General features: G+C 33.0%; 1 pseudogene; it reads right to left on the bottom strand.

Annotated features, from left to right (window-relative positions):
• Window positions 1-1,344: 1,344 nt before the first annotated feature.
• Window positions 1,345-4,570, bottom strand: LOC128179644 (short-chain collagen C4-like; annotated as a pseudogene).
• Window positions 4,571-17,752: the final 13,182 nt, after the last annotated feature.

Here is a 17,752-nt window from a genome sequence, read left to right as displayed (position 1 = left end):
GAGCTATGATCAATGTTGCCCGAAAATACAGTCCACATTTGTTATTTTATATGAAGAAAAAAAACCCCAAAATTCAAGTAAGGATTTGAAAACAGATCGCTGTAATCATCTCAGCTCAAAATCGAATTTACGAATTAATTTTGCGCAAAGTTCAGTTCACAAAACTCCTCGGCATCAAACGGTCACAGATAATATTCCGCCGCCCGTAGATGTTCAACCTGATTTTACTACCAAATATTTACATTTGCAAATATGTTTCCCTCTATAAACCTATAGAAAGGCGAAAAAGTTCAATTATGTGTGACTGTTGGATTATAATAATTGTAAACATAAAAACGGATCAATTTCAATAATTCTGAACGATTTGCCTTTTTCGAACGTAATTATCAGTAACAAAGAGCAATGTTAAAAAGTTCACCGGGATATGAACTTTGTTGGTATGTGACCAAATCTTAAGAAAAGCCCTTAGAGCTTCACAGTATTTGATCACGTGACCAACCGAGTTCATATCGCGCTGAACCTTTTAATACTGCTGTTAAGTAAATTAAGTAATTCGCATATAGTTAAACCATGTATTGATACAATATGGTAATGTATTATTTTGTATCATACCATATGATTGTTTTTCTGTCAAATTATTCATCAAAATAGCTTTTGCTGTACACAGGTTTGTGTGCTTCATAATTTAAATGCTCGATTTGTTGCGCGTTTAAAAGATGTATTGCATTGCGCTATAAATTGCGAATGTTTGTAAATTTAGACAAAAAAATTAAGAAAAATATACATGTAATTTAAAAAACACTTTCTTTTGCGATAATGATATAAACTGAAACCGTTACAAGAGAATTCAATGAATTTTGATAACAATGAATACTGCAGTCCTTCGTCTAGTCTAGCAGTGGTTTTCGGGGTGGAAAATGCACGGATAATGCCAATAGCCAAATATGGTCGGACCATAACTCATCATTATAAGACATTGATACATTGTACAAAATGCTAGGAGAAAATGTTTTGTATATGTAAAAATGAATATATATTACTGTGGTTTCATCAATATTCGTTGAATACCAATTTTCGTGGATTTCGTTGTTAAGTTGATCCACGAAATTAAATGTTCATTGAAGTTCAATTTCAACTAACATTTTGTATTGATTGGATCATTGGCCACGAAATTACGTATCCTTGAAACTGTGGTTTTTAGAAAATCCACGAAAATTGATACCCACGAAAATTAATGAAACCACAGTATAAGATTTTCAGTCTGTCATGATTTTATTGAGAAAAAGAAAACGAATTAAACAGTCATTTTTGGAATATGATTTCCAAGTAAAATAGAGAGGTTTCTTATTTGGTACACACGACACATGTAAGATATTTGCCATTTCATAAGGTGGGCACTCTAATGACCCACAAACAGTCATTACGGGGTGAATCAGCTTGCCTTCGTTGTTGACATGCCCATTTACGACCGTTTCGGGGGATTCATCCAAGCAAATGTACTGAGAAGCTGCGTGGTGGTTGTAGAAACCGGCTGCAAGATTACCTTTGTATTGCAACCTCCATCCTGAAACACACACGTTAGTTCCTGGAATCATAAGAACACTGGATGTGGAAAGACTTCGGCAGACAGCGCATGGAATATCGTTGCCATCAGTCGGTCCGAACGCTCCATACATATAAGCATTTACGCTGTCATGGAGTTTGGAGGGGAACACTGGGTTTCGTGTCAAGCAAACATACTCGGCAGCCGCACCTGAGTGGTCATAATATGATCCTCCAGCAAATCCTTCAATACAGTTAAATGTAGACTAAAAGATTACAATTTAAATAAACAAGATTTTAAAACACACATTTAGATAGGTCTAAGATAATCAAAAATGGATTTAGGTCAATTTCCATAGATCAGTATACATGTATGCAAATGTTCAAACTATAAAATATATCATAATGACTATGTATGTAGTACGAGTACTAGTCGAGTAATTAAATTATCATTGTAAAAGGAATTGCCTCCAATGGTTATTTGAAAGCTTTATCCTATCAACTTGATTATTCCTTAATTAATACCGATGATTTGTATTTTGTACGTACCAGAATAAACAAGTTCAGTGTCGTTATCAGGGCAGCCATGTTTTCCCCAGCGAACAAAAATAGCGCCACCTAAAATTATAAAACAACACTAGACGTTGACCAGTGCGTGCGTGCACGGATTGCCATTGCATATGAAATCGGACTATTACGAAGTAGGTACATCGACACACCAAATTGAACTTTTATTTTGCAGCCACATCAACTTCTGACCAGATCGGCCATTGTGATAGCTAATGTTAAACTCAGTTTCATTGGTTAATATTCCTGATGGTCCAATCAGAATCAGTCTTTCTCGAAGACGTCAAAATGGCTGGCCCTGTCAGAAGTCAATGTGGTTGCAGAATAAAAGTTCAGTTTCGAGAGTATTTAAGGAATTTTATCGGAATTTAAGGATGTAAGTAGCATACTTTTGATGTGAGATTTTAAAAGATTAGTGCGAATGTTTCTCGACTTGTTGCAACTCTGCTGTTGTCATAGGCAAATTCCCATCGTGAGCCCTGGACCGGTAAATGTCCGAGTAAAAATAAACTGGCGACTTCAAGAGAATAATGACGTATATCTCCGCTATTTTAAGATCTATCAACTTGAAATTCGGCATGAGTGTATCTCAGAATTACTTTTCTGAAAAATACATGCATATTGCGAGTGTTTGAAAAATTGATTGATTTATTAGGCTTTTGAAGTGAAGCTGGTAGTTTTTTATCTGGGTCAGAGTTCGACCCCTTTCTTTCTTGATGGTTACATTGAAATTGATGTTAAAACGGGCTTGGCCCCTGTGCCTACAATAATGCTATTATTTTCACTACACTCTGCTTAGTTAGAATAATCTAACTGGGGTCCGTCTAACTGTGTCTCGAGACAGGCCTTCACCACAGTAAAATGACTCTCATATAGTTACCCGTAATGTAGCAAAAAATTGCAAAATTGCTCCGAAACGGTTTTGGAGAAAATTAATGATGCGGCAATGAAAATAATAGTCAAATTATTCATAAAAAACGGCTGTAAATACCTTTCATCTAAAAATTTAATTCATATTAATAAAGAATTCAACACTTTTTCATTCAACACTTTTTCACCAACGTTTTTTTACTCGCTTCGAATTTACACACCATGTTGATTATCGGAATCTCGGGATTTTTCCTATTAAATGCACTAGAGTTCGAGTTATCTCCCGTATTTTCTTTTAAGGAACAGAAAATATTGCAAATTTTCAATGAAAATTTTTACGTATTTGTATTATCGTTTATGAGTTAATCCTTGCAAATATGATATTGTGGAAACATAAACTAAAGAGCCTCCCGTGATTTAGCGTGGACGAAATGGGCAAGCGCAAGATTGTAAAATCCAAATAATCCAGATGATATCCAGTTTTTTAAAAGGATTTTTTGTTGATTATTAATTAGCGAAGCTTGATTTAGAAAAAATAAAAACAAATTTGAAATCTTCAAGTACCAATGATATTTAAAATATATAAAACAAAAGACAGTACTCTTCCAATTTCTCGGTATTAAAGCCCAAAAATTCGAGTCTGTTATTTTAATATAGAAGTATAGATAGATATTTCATGCCTTTGGTTTGTATATGCTAACCCTTTATGTCGTGTATCCAAAACTATTACGCAACCGGGTGCATAGTCATAGCGCTACTCATAATGAATCAAAGTATTGAGAGTACTGAAAGCTTGGCCAATTTAATGTGTATTGTTTTGAACATATAATTATTGTTTGATCGAAAACAGGTGATGTGTGTATATCACATTTTTATAGCAATAAGGACAAATTATATATTGTTTTTAATAAAGTAAAATGAGTTTTGATCCAGATTTAGGCAATGAAACGACATACCGGTATTTAATGACAACAATCAAATGGATCAGAATTTGAAAGAAATTAGATTTTTATTAGAAAAAGTTATATTGTAGTGCATTGCGTCGGAGAGTGACAATGACATAGTCTTCGATAGAATTAGGTTTGTAATGAAACAATGGGTGATTTTGTGATGCACATACGCATAGCCGATGATACACATTATATTTCATGGTGAAAAGCTTAATATTTCACCTAAACAAAATTATCTTAAATTATCTTACACAACTGTTGATTTTTTTTCTGAGCTTTTATAGGATCTCTATACAGTACCCCAAAATGAAATCTTAATACAAATATTCTTAACAAGCTTGCTAACCGCGTTCTAGTACTTTGATTTTTGTATTGTTTTAGGGTTTTTTCAGGTTGCATTGTTAACAGTCTTAAATACGCAAAAAGTTAATATTACCGGACTGTGTTGTTTGAATTTCGGCAATAAGTTTTTCCTGTGCAAGCAACTTGGAATTCATTTCTTGGATTTGGTGCCGCATCGCTATTATTTCGGAATGAATCAAGTCTGGGTCATTTTAAAGTATTCGTTTTTCTTCATCGGCAGCAGCCAGCATCGGCAACAAACAGGTAAAAAGGAACATGTTAAACGAAGCTGATGTCATATTCATAGTCAATGCACATTTCTGGTAACATTGTACGATTTCCTTATCAGTTCTCTTTTTATCAGTTTTACGGTGCTGAGATACTTTATGAACATACAGGTCGACCAGCTAGGGCGCAAAGGCACACGATTCTGATTAAGGAAGATTTCTTAAGTTTTTAACTTATCAAAATATCAAAAGTTTACTCAAATAAACATCTCTTATATTGATATATAGAGATCGTTTATTACTTGAATCTTTCAAAATGATACCAACTAACATAGAAGTAAGAAAAGCTCATAATCTAACGAGGACCCCCTTCAAATTTTTTTCAGATTTTTAAATTTTCAAAATAAGTCTGTAGCTTTGCAGTTCGACAGCTGTTCTGAGTGATGAAAAAGACATTGCCCTGTTCTTGTATGCATACTTTTCAAACACAATGACACGAAAGACTTCATATTTATTGCTTTTATATCTTTTGGCAACATTCTTTTGCCAGTTTCGGGCAGAATCAAGCCAGTTCAAAAAATGCTTATATTCTTATCCTCAAATGTACAGGTTGGCTGCACATCCCCCTAAGTAGTACAACTGAAAATCCCTGTGATTTCAAATACTGCATCAATAGATATTTCAATAGTTTGATTTGGTGACCTAGAAAAGAAATTTTTGCTGAAGATTTTGCTGATATACCAGTACAAGGCTATTTTGGTTGACCTCTTTAAGTCGTTATCAATCAGATTGCTTCTAAATATTGTCTGAATCAGAAATTATATATATTGATTGTATATATATCACATTATTGACATAATAATAGATATATTCATGAGAGAAAACACACAAACAAGTAACCGAATTTCACATTACGAAGCGTTTCAATATCCTTCATTAAAATGCATTCCAATTTTGTATGATTGCAAAAATTCACTGACAAAACTTTACGTTCATGCTTTGTGTTTTCAAAAAATGAACAAATAATAATAACCCTCACTTTAATGGCGTATCAATTATCAGTTTCTATTTCAAATTTTTTATCTTGAATTCTAGGAATTGTTGATGGAGTTTGATGGATCTAGTCTGATATTTTCGTTCAACGATAAAAACGTCCAATCATTCTTGTTTATCAGTGACACCACTGTATTTCCAGGAAACTATTACGTATGACATTATACTACACAAGGACTGTATTATAAATACATAAGTACATGTATTTCTAGGAAACGTACAGTGAAAAATTTGAGCTGGAAGTTATGTTGAATAATTGACCTCTTTCGCATTGTTTTGTATATACTAAACCATTCATCAGAACTATTTTCTATCAAAAGTATTACCTTACTACAAACGTTAATTAAAAGCAAAATTTTTATTATGAATACCTGGCAAATGTTTTTCTCGATAACGTTTTTTCTCATTCAATCCATCTTAAAAGAAATAACAAAATGTTCTATCTATCTCTGAATTGTTCTTTATCTGCAAGCGCATTGTGTGGCTCAGTGCTTTATATAAAAAAAAAACCAGAATCGTAAAATAGGGTAATTGGATTGAAAATGCAGATTTGTATAATAAGTAACATTGATGTGATGCTTAATCGATAAATTGTTTTGTATAGATAATTTCCTTATATGGTTAGCACGTTCGTTTACATTTTTCCTAAGAAAAACGCCAACATACTAATATTACTTCTATAAAAAACCAGCAACGGATTTTATTATGAAAAAATGATTGCACATTTTTTAGGTTTCTCCACATTTTTTTTCTTTTCGCCGCCCATAAAAGAGTCCAACCTTTTTATAATAAGATTATATAATGTTTACTAAAAAGGTAAAATATTTATACAAAGTGCAATTTGGTACTATTAATATATCAGTTATTGTAATGCATGTGGGAAAAAAATCAAACTTTGAATCATAGAAAAATAAAAATATCTTTAAAATTTAAGAAAGTCAGAGGTAATAAATGCGGGCTATGATATATCCCTTTTAGAAAGGAAGCATGTTACTGTTTATATTTTTTAAATCATCTAATTTATTATCCTTAAAGAGTGAGTAAAAGTACGTGAATATAATTATTGTCGATTAAAGTCAAACACATCAGGAACAGCCATATTTGCATACATGTGAAGAGAACCCTGATAACTACAGGTACTTGGGGGTCTCTAAGGGGTTATAGTCACGATTTTGGTCAAATAACATTTTTCTGGGTTTTATTTTATTTGCAATGTTTTAGAAATGCATTTCTAATGATCAAATGAAATTTGAGAGTCGGCCGTAGAGTTATAAAAAAGATACAGGGCTCTTAAATCTTTGTCGTGCCCTGTTTTTGTTTACATAGGTTTAATATGTCTGTAAAATTCTCTTTCAAGCTAATTTTCTATCTTCTAATTCGTTTTAAGCATAAATAGTTAGTTACTAACGTTCAACACATTCATTTTATGTCTAAAACTGGAATTTTCACTTCATCATTTAAAATGTAAACAAAAGCTTTGTTTACATAGCGAAGAATAGTAAGCTCAGTAACTCGCCTATAATTCAACGAATGAAACTCAAATTTTAGTTGCCTGTTAAAAATACTTTACTGAAGCATTGTAAACATTAAAATCGGAAAGATAATTTTATACCCAAATCGTGACCATGCCCTTTTAAACAGTCCATATAGACTCCGTAAAGTCCGTGCTCTCAATGTAGATTTGGTTTTGGTGGATCAAAAATAATAATAAAAAAAAGTAAACACCAAATGTACAAGGAAGGTAATGATGAACAATGTAGAAATTATTTAACTAGCTGCAAGAATTCAAAATGCAAAGCAATGCACCAAAAAGCAGTTCAGAATGCGTATATTCTTACGCTGACAACTAGGTCATTTCACAGAATGCCGTAGATTTCTGTCTTGTCATGTTTGCCTGGATTACAATCGATTGTCGTAAGAAATAGAAGGAAGGGAAAATATTAGATAGATGTAAATATTTCTTATAGATCATCTTTGCTTATCAATAGGATCGTCTAAGGGGGAACAGAACGTTGCAGTGTAAAATTATTTGTAAATGAACTTTTTTGCTGTTTTAAACACATTAACATTAAGATGTCCTCTGCAGCATATATAATTTTCATGACCACTTTCTTACCTTGAAATTTTAACATCATTGCCTTTTTTACATATCAATATCATGATTTTGTCAAAATATTGCTAAAATCGGCACTTCAAATTTTGGACTTTTTGATTCTAAATTGGAACAAAATGTGATAGCGCATAAAAAATTCTCAATGATTTTTTTTTTTAATCGAATATCAACCTTTGTACTTGCTTGTTAACTTAAAAAAAATTTCATGGCCAATTTCTTGGCATTCAAGGGAGATACTACAATAGAAATCAGCCCTACCCTTTATTCTAGGAATTATAACTTTTTGTGACAATTTCTGTTTTGAACCATAAAAAAGTAATGATTTATTTAGATTTATTATTTAACACGAACAGAATAATAATCAGAATATGTATTTGATTTTATTAACCGCTTATGATTTTGTACATTTACAGTTCAAAAATTGAAAATATTAAATTTTTCCAAACTAATGTTGTGAAAATGACAAAATAATCTGTAGGTTAACCCCTACTACAGATTACGGAATATATATATTATGAGATAATTAAAGAGGGTTAGTCTTGAGAGGGTAAGTTATAAATATACGTTTATCGTGTACTTTGTGACCTTTAGGGTAAGCATCTTTTTTGTACTTGATTGACATACCTATCGTAACTTTGTAGTTAATCTCGAATCCTCCACAGCCATCTCTCTTTCCACTTGAAATTTTTCTGATGGTGTGGCAGGAACGGCACAACATCGTAAACACACTTGCCAATCCATAAAGTTTTTCGGAAATTATGTCCCGATGATGGACCAATGATCCACACTGTTCACATACCATTTGGTCAGCCATATGATGAATATCGACGACACGTCGGCCCAATAAGTATTCATTACTGTCGTTTATTTTTGTTTCGGATTTGGACACCAGAAAGTCCTCATGAATGTCCTCCTTGTTTTCTAATTTATTTACGGGTTTTGAATAATTGTGATCTGTTATTTCATACTTTTCCTGATTTTTAACATTAAATGAATAAAATTTATGAAAGTCTTTAAGTTTCTTAGCCCTTTTTTTAGAAATGAATTTACCGTTTTTGTCACGGTAGGTGACGTCTGCCACTACTCTAAGCGTCGGGCACGGACTGACGTAATGATGTGACGCGTGAATAACGTTAGGCAGCGTTATTTCGCGTGGTATGGATCATTATCTTTTAATACCACAATCATTTTGACATGTGTTATGTCATTTAGAAAGGTTTTCGAGGAAAATGAATCGGTTTTGCCAATAAGCAACTATATTTGAGCCTTTGCCAATCATTTAAACACTAGCATAATATATTATACAAACTGTTCATTGTTTTCCCTTGGACTGAAATGTCACACTTCCATTAGTTTATGAATTAATATTCGGCAGTATGGCCGACGTTTCGCCTACTCATCTCAACATTTCATGACATTTAATAACAAAACCCCGTCCTGTAATTTCTCAAAATATTTAGAGAAGTTGCCCTTTGAAATTACTTTTAAATTATAGAGTAGTTGCCCTTTGAATTGGCGTCACACTGTTGTGTCTGGAGCAGAATAAAAAGTTGCTCATACCTCTGTGGAGAAAGGGGGAAAACGTTTAGATTTAACAAGCAACAAAATATTATAAAAGAATAAAGATGCAGCAAAGATTTCAAAGACTATCGAAACGGTGAGAATGAAATTTCGAGGAGATCGACCATTTAAATTGGACGAGATGTAAGCTACATGTACTTTTATACCTGGATTTTTAAGATCATAGCTTCTTTTAAAATAAATGTATCACTTGATAGTCCTTTGAAATACAAAACACATACATGTATAAGGTTTGTTACTGACTGTCTACAGAAATACCGGTATACTGTATTGGTTTGATCCCTCAGTCTCATGGTGTATCATATACTGTGTACATTGTATTTCTGTACTCAGTCAGTTGCAAACCTAATTATATAGTAACATTATTATTATAACAAGAGGCCCATGGGCCACATCGCTCACCTGAGGAACAATAGGTATGATAAAATCAGCTTAATGGAGTCATAATACACTTTATCTGGACAATGTACAATAATAAATGTAGATCCTGTATGAATAAAATCCATTTTTCCCCTGGATATTCTTATGTTTATAATCATTAGTCCCTCTTCTAACAGGATGATTTTATAGTCATATCATAAGTTGAGTATTGCAGTTCTCAAAAAGATCCTTAACAATAGTTTATATATGGGATATAAACCTACATCAAACTCTGAACCTTCTTGTGAGGCCAAAGAATTGTCCTGGGGCCAAAGTCTTAACAATTATAAAGAATCATCTGGCTGATTAGTTTCTGGGAAGAAGATTTTTAAAGATTTACCCTATATATTCCTTTGTTAAACTTTGACCCCCATTGTGGCCCCACCCTACCCCTGGGGACCATGATTTTCACAACTTTGTATCTACACTACCTGAGGATGCCTTCACACAAGTTTCAGCTTTCCTGGCTGATAAGTTTCTGAGAAGAAGATTTTTAAAGATTTACTCTATATATTCATATGTTAAACTTCGACCCCCATTGTGGCCCCACCCTACCCCCAGGGGTCATGATTTTCACAACTTTGAATATACACTACCTGAGGATGCTTCCACACAAGTGTCAGCTTTCCTGGCCGATTAGTTTCTGAGAAGAAGATTTTTAAAGATTTACTCAATATATACCTATGTTAAACTTCGACCCCCCATTGTGGCCCACCCTACCCCCGGGGGTCATGATTTTCACGACTTTGTATCTACACTACCTATGGATGTTTTCACACAAGTTTCAGCTTTCCTGGTTTTATGGTTCATGAGAAGAAGATTTTTGAAAATTTCTTGAAAATTTTCATAAATTCCTAATTATCTCCCTTTGCAAAAGGGCGTGATCCTTAATTTTCACAAATTTGAATTTATGCCAAGTTTGGTTATAATAGGCCGAGTGGTTCTTGAGAAGATGTTGAAAATGTGAAAAGTTTACAGACACACGGACGGACGGACGGACGGACAGACGGACAGACAGACGGACGACAGACAAAATGTGATCAGAATAGCTCACTTGAGCTTTCAGCTCAGGTGAGCTAAAAACACTATGCATTTTTTAATCGATATGTAAACTTTCAGATTCCAAACAAGTGTCATTATCTTTTTTTATTAGGACAATTAAACAAAAATTTCAACGACATCTGATTATATAAATTAAGAGAAAGTCTTCTTTATTATTTGGTACACACGGCACATGTTAAAGTTTTGCCATTTTCATACGGCGGACACTCCAGTGCCCCACAGACAGCAATTACGGGGTGAACCAGCTTGCCGTTGTCATTGACACGTCCGTTGATGACCGTTTCGGGGGATTCGTCCAAACAAATGTACTGAGATGCTGCTCGGAAGTCGTAGTAACCCGTTGCAAGATTACCTTTGTATTGCAGCTTCCATCCAGTAACGCACACGTTAGTTCCTGGAATTATGGAATGCCATAGCTGCCTTAAGGTCAATTTCATATTATATGAACTGGTATTTCATTTATATGCAATAGTAATATCATTATATGCAGTGGTAACATCATTACATGCAATGATAACATCATTATATGCAGTGATAACATCATTTTATGTAGTGCTAACATCATTATATACTATTATTTCATCATTATATTCAAGGGTAAAATCTTTATATGAAGTGGTAATATTACGTTATGTCGTAAGATCATTATGTGCAGTAGTTTATTCATTATATGCTATGAATAAATCTTTATATTACATGATAAACTCATTTCATACAGAGCTAAACTCATAATGAACTATTGTTCAATCGTTATGTTATATGGTACACTCTTCATGTGCAGTTGCAAAATCCTTTTATGCAGTGCAACTTCTTGATATTAGGTGATAAATTCATTATATGTAGTACTGACATCATGTTATGGTGTATTAAAACCATTATGTATGGTGGTAAAACCTTTATGTATTGTGGTGAAAGCTTTACATGCAATTGTAAATCCTTTATATGATGTGACAATTTTATAATATGCCGTCGTTGAGTCATTATATTATGAGGTCAGTTCTTTACATGATGTGATCATTTCATGATATGGAGTGGTAACTTCTTTATATGCAGTCGTAACTCTTTATGATGAGGTTGTAAACTGGTTCTCGCTGAAAAGTTTTAATGGGGAAGAGGTCCAGTTTTATTTTTAAAAAAGATGCCGCGTTCGTTATGACGATGCACATTTCCTGGTCAACTTGTCGTTTGTTTTGAAGAGAGAGAGAGAGAGAGAGAGAGAGAGAGAGAGAGAGAGAGAGAGAGAGAGAGAGAGATTTTCTCTGTTCTTGATACATCGATGTGTGATAAATCGAATGAATTTTTAGTAGAGTACGCGTTTAATTTTAAAAGTAAAATAAATTTCAAAAACTAAATGATTGTACTTTGTAGAAATTTTATACCCCCCTCTGCTTCTAGATCCGCGCATACAGATAGGAAGATCACTTTATGTATCTTGATATTAACATAGAACAATTTAATTTCTACTTGCTATCGTGTTTTAAATATGTATGTAATTCTTTGGAGCTTTTTGAATTAATAAATCTAATTCTGTCTCTTCAAAAACGTTTAAATTGAGGAGTTACTTTGCTCTTGATTGTTATTTAAAATAATTTTAATAGCATCCATATAAACCGTGGTGCTTGGAACAAACTTATCCGTATTTTGCTGATTCATACATTATTGCACGGCTTGCTTTTAACGATGTCGAACAATATGTATATATATTTTGAAAACGACATATTTTACAAAAAAAATACATTAACATTATCGATTAATGCGTTACTTCCTCGTTCAGCAGCAAATGTTTTAGCTGCAGATCTGTAGCTCTCTGGTTTAAAAAAAAATCGGATAGACAATTTGTCTATCCGAATTTTTTCAACCAGAGAGCTACAGATCTGCAGCTACAAATGTTTATAATGTGAACAAAGTCGGTAACGTTGAAAAAATCAGCACACATGTAAAATATTACAATAACAAGCGTTTTAAAACTTTTTTTTTTTTTTCGAAGTTTAATCTTTAAAAATATGCCTCTTTGAAACAAAAATCGGATATGCCATGAAACCAGTCACATTTTTCAGTGAAACCATTTTACAATTTGTTTAATGCATGGGGGTCTTGAACGGGGGGGGGGAGGTCGCGGGGAGGACCCCGCCCCAGAAAAATTAAAATTTCTTAAAATTTCCATGAAATTACCAAAAATTTGCCTCGGACCCACCTCCCCCCACCCCTTCGGCAAACTTCAGTATTCATCGCACCCCCCCCCCCCCCCCCGAAAATTTTGTATTGATCCGCGTATAAAATGGTCCTATAAAAATAATATGAAGATATCTGCAACAGCTTTATGGAAAATAGCACAGGAACTGCAACACCTTCTTTGTAGGATTTAAAATACAAAAATACATGCCCGGTGAGCTTAAATTTTATACAGTGGATGAAACAACCATAAAAAGAGGTTAAGACCAACCAATTTCTTTATTATTTCTTAAAAATAAAATTAATTTTAAGAAAAATGAAAAATAATTTTTATTTATGTCTATGAATAAAAATCTGTCTATTCCTTTTGTGTTGGAGGCATTAATCAGCGAGAAGTAGCATCTACCTGGTACATTGAAACAAAGGTCTTTCGACTTTGATTTTAAAACGCTTGCTTCATTTTTTGTAATTTCTTTTACTCTTAAATTAAAAGCATACTCTACTAATAATACATTCGATTTACCACCATACATAATGGGTTCAATGATTGATATTATGATATCGATGTTAAAGGACAGATAAACTCTCTCTCTCTCTCTCTCTCTCTCTCTCTCTCTCTCCCTCTCTCTCTCTCTCTCTCTCTCTCTCTCTCTCTCTCTCTCTTAAAAAAACCCGACAAGTTGACCAGGAAATGTGCATCGTCACAACGAACGCGGCATCTTTCTAAAAATAAAACTGGACCTCTTCCCCATTAAAACTTTTCAGCGAGAACCAGTTTACAACCTCATCATAAAGAGTTACGACTGCATATAAAGAAGTTACCACTCCATATAATGAAATGATCACATCATGTAAAGAACTGACTTCATAATATAATGACTCAACAACGGCATATTATAAAATTGTCACATCATATAAAGGATTTACAATTGCATGTAAAGCTTTCACCACAATACATAAAGGTTTTACCACCATACATAATGGTTTTAATACACCATAACATGATGTTAGTACTGCATATAATGAACTTATCACCTAATGTCAAGAAGTTGCACTGCATAAAAGGATTTTGCAACTGCACATGAAGAGTGTACCATATAACATAACGATTGAACAATAGTTCATTATGAGTTTAGCTCTGTATGAAATGAGTTTATCATAGCATATAAAGATTTATTCATAACATATAATGAATAAACTACTGCACATAATGATCTTACGACATAACGTAATGATGTCACCACTTCATATATAGATTTTACCCCTGAATATAATGGTGAAATAATATTATATAATGATGTTATCACTGCATAAAATGATGTTATCACTGCATATAATGATGTTACCACTGCATGTAATGATGTTACCACTGCATATAATGATATTACTATTGCATATAAATGAAATACCAGTTCATATAATATGAAATTGACCTTAAGGCAGCTATGGCGTTCCATATGGAATCATAAGAACACTTGATGTGGAAAGACTTCGGCAGACAGCGCATGGAATATCGTTGCCATCAGCAGGTCCAAAAGCGTTGGAATTGTATTCCGCACCATACATATAACCATACTGGGTGTCATGGAGTTTGGAGGTGAACACTGGGTCTCTTGTCAAGCAAACGTAATCGACAGCCGCGCCTTTGTGATCATAATAGGACCCTCCAGCAAATCCTTCAGAACAATAACATGTAGACTTAAAGACTACAATTAAAAACAAGATTTAAAAGGCATTTATAGATAAATATAATTATAATTCAAAATATATTTAGGTAGTCAATTCTCATAGAACAGTACATGTATTGGCAAATGTTCACACAATAAAATATATCATATTGATCAATGATGAGTTACCTAATATGAGTAATAATCTCCATTACGTAAAAGGAATGAACTCCGATGATAATTTAAGGGGGATGTGCGGTCATCTTGAACATTTGAGGATAAGAAAGTAAACATTTTTTGAACTAGCTTGTTTCTGCCCGAAATTGACTAAAACTGTTGCAGGACACCTAAAGGGACTTGGACACGATTTGAGCGCAAAATTTTCAAAATTTATTTTTTCCATTTTTGGGAGTTGATTTTAATCAACTCTCCTATGCAGTTACTCTGGCAAACCGAAAGTGAAACAGTGTTTGGACCTAAGCACAGATCATCACCGCTGACAAGTTCTTGAATATAATAAAAAAAATTCGATGTAATGTATGCTGAAGCATTGTTTTTTTCAAGGAAACCTATCTATAAACACTTTGTATAGTCAGATTTTATATAATACGAACAATTTAGATATTTTTGTAGTCTCATGTATTCCTACGCCAGAGTTTAATATAGTCTCGTTCAACCAAACGCTTGGCTCTCTCCGTAAATCTCCGACAAACAGAGAGGCTCTCTTGCTTGTCGGAGATTAACGAAACAGCTGAGCGTCTGGTTGAACGAAACTGGAATTCAAAATCAATAGTGCTTGGATCCATATAATTTTTAGAATTGTAAACCATTTTATACATAAAGATAAAAAATGAAAATTTGATCTCAAATCGTATCCAAGTCCCTTTAAAACAGCTGTGGAAATGCGCCTCTACAGACATATTTTGAAGATTTAGAAATCTGCAAACATGAAAAACGATAAATGTACAAGATGGCCGCCCACACAAAAGGTTAATATTACCGGTATGCGTTTTTGTTTGAATTTCGGCAATAAGTCTTTCCTGAGCAAGCAATTTGTTCTGTTGGTCCTGTAACTTGGAATTCATTTCTTGCATTTGGTGCTGCATCGCCGTTATTTCAGAGTGAATTAAGTCCGGGTCATTTAAAAGTATTCGTTTTTCTTCAACTGCAGTAGCTACTAACGCCAAACAGGCAAAAAGGAACATGTTCAAAGAAGCCAATGTCATAGTCAAAACGGATTTCAGTACATATGGCATGATTGATCATATCAGTTCTTTCTTTATCAGGTTTACGTCCCAGGGATATAGTTTTGATCATACAGGTCGACCGGAAATTTTTCTAGGTCGCCGAGGTACAATATTCTGTTTCAGGAAGATTCCCTTCGTCTTTTTTTTTTATTATTAATTATCTATATCTATCCAAAGGATATTCGAATAAGCGTCCTTCATCTTAATATTAATATGTTAAAAAATAGAGATAGTTTTTTTAGATTGAATCTTGAAATTGTACCAATTGACATAAATAGTAAGCAAAGTTCACACTTTAACAAAAACTGTTCGTCTAACAGAACAGTGGCGTAGGAAAATATCACATTGAAGTTTATTTTTAATCAAACTCGCTGTGGAGTTTTTAATTTAAATAACATATATGTAGTTTAAATTGTTTCAATCACACAATTTTTTTGACCTCATTAAACTATGAATTAAAAACTTGGATTACTGGACGTGTTGATAAAATATGACTTTGCAAACACATTTACATCTTACAAGCTATTGAAAACATTCAATCTATAAGCAAATATATTTTAAAAATCATCAAAATATGTATTTTCTCTTATTCTATTGTCAACATATTTGCATTTTTGCCAATTTATTTAAGGATGAAGGAGTCGTTCTTTGTATAATGCACTGATCATTTACGGTCGGGCGTGATAAAATCCATTAATAATCCATATATTAATTTTCTTATTCTTTAGGTTGAGGAAAGAGAAAACGACCTTGACCTAACTTTTCTACGTCCCAGGGATATAGTTTTGATCATACAGGTCGACCGGAAATTTTTCTAGGTCGCCGAGGTACAATATTCTGTTTCAGGAAGATTCCCTTCGTCTTTTTTTTTTATTATTAATTATCTATATCTATCCAAAGGATATTCGAATAAGCGTCCTTCATCTTCATATTAATATGTTAAAAAATAGAGATAGTTTTTTTAGATTGAATCTTGAAATTGTACCAATTGACATAAATAGTAAGCAAAGTTCACACTTTAACAAAAACTGTTCGTCTAACAGAACAGTGGCGTAGGAAAATATCACATTGAAGTTTATTTTTAATCAAACTCGCTGTGGAGTTTTTAATTTAAATAACATATATGTAGTTTAAATTGTTTCAATCACACAATTTTTTTGACCTCATTAAACTATGAATTAAAAACTTGGATTACTGGACGTGTTGATAAAATATGACTTTGCAAACACATTTACATCTTACAAGCTATTGAAAACATTCAATCTATAAGCAAATATATTTTAAAAATCATCAAAATATGTATTTTCTCTTATTCTATTGTCAACATATTTGCATTTTTGCCAATTTATTTAAGGATGAAGGAGTCGTTCTTTGTATAATGCACTGATCATTTACGGTCGGGCGTGATAAAATCCATTAATAATCCATATATTAATTTTCTTATTCTTTAGGTTGAGGAAAGAGAAAACGACCTTGACCTAACTTTTCTACGAAAATAAGATGGTCAAATTTAATTTAATAGATACTATCACTTGTTTACAATGTATGTTTGACTTTGTGAAAATTTGATGAATTTCTGAAAATAATAAACGAAGGAAGAAGACTTAGTAACTTAAAGTCTTCCGGGTTGATTTACCAATAATGAATATGTTTATTCTGTTTCAGGAAGATTCCCTTCGTCTTTTTTTTTTATTATTAATTATCTATATCTATCCAAAGGATATTCGAATAAGCGTCCTTCATCTTCATATTAATATGTTAAAAAATAGAGATAGTTTTTTTAGATTGAATCTTGAAATTGTACCAATTGACATAAATAGTAAGCAAAGTTCACACTTTAACAAAAACTGTTCGTCTAACAGAACAGTGGCGTAGGAAAATATCACATTGAAGTTTATTTTTAATCAAACTCGCTGTGGAGTTTTTAATTTAAATAACA

This window comes from Crassostrea angulata, chromosome 4 (assembly GCF_025612915.1).
Source record: "Crassostrea angulata isolate pt1a10 chromosome 4, ASM2561291v2, whole genome shotgun sequence".
NCBI lineage: Eukaryota > Metazoa > Mollusca > Bivalvia > Ostreida > Ostreidae > Magallana > Magallana angulata.
This window is presented reverse-complemented; position numbering and strand designations above follow the sequence as displayed.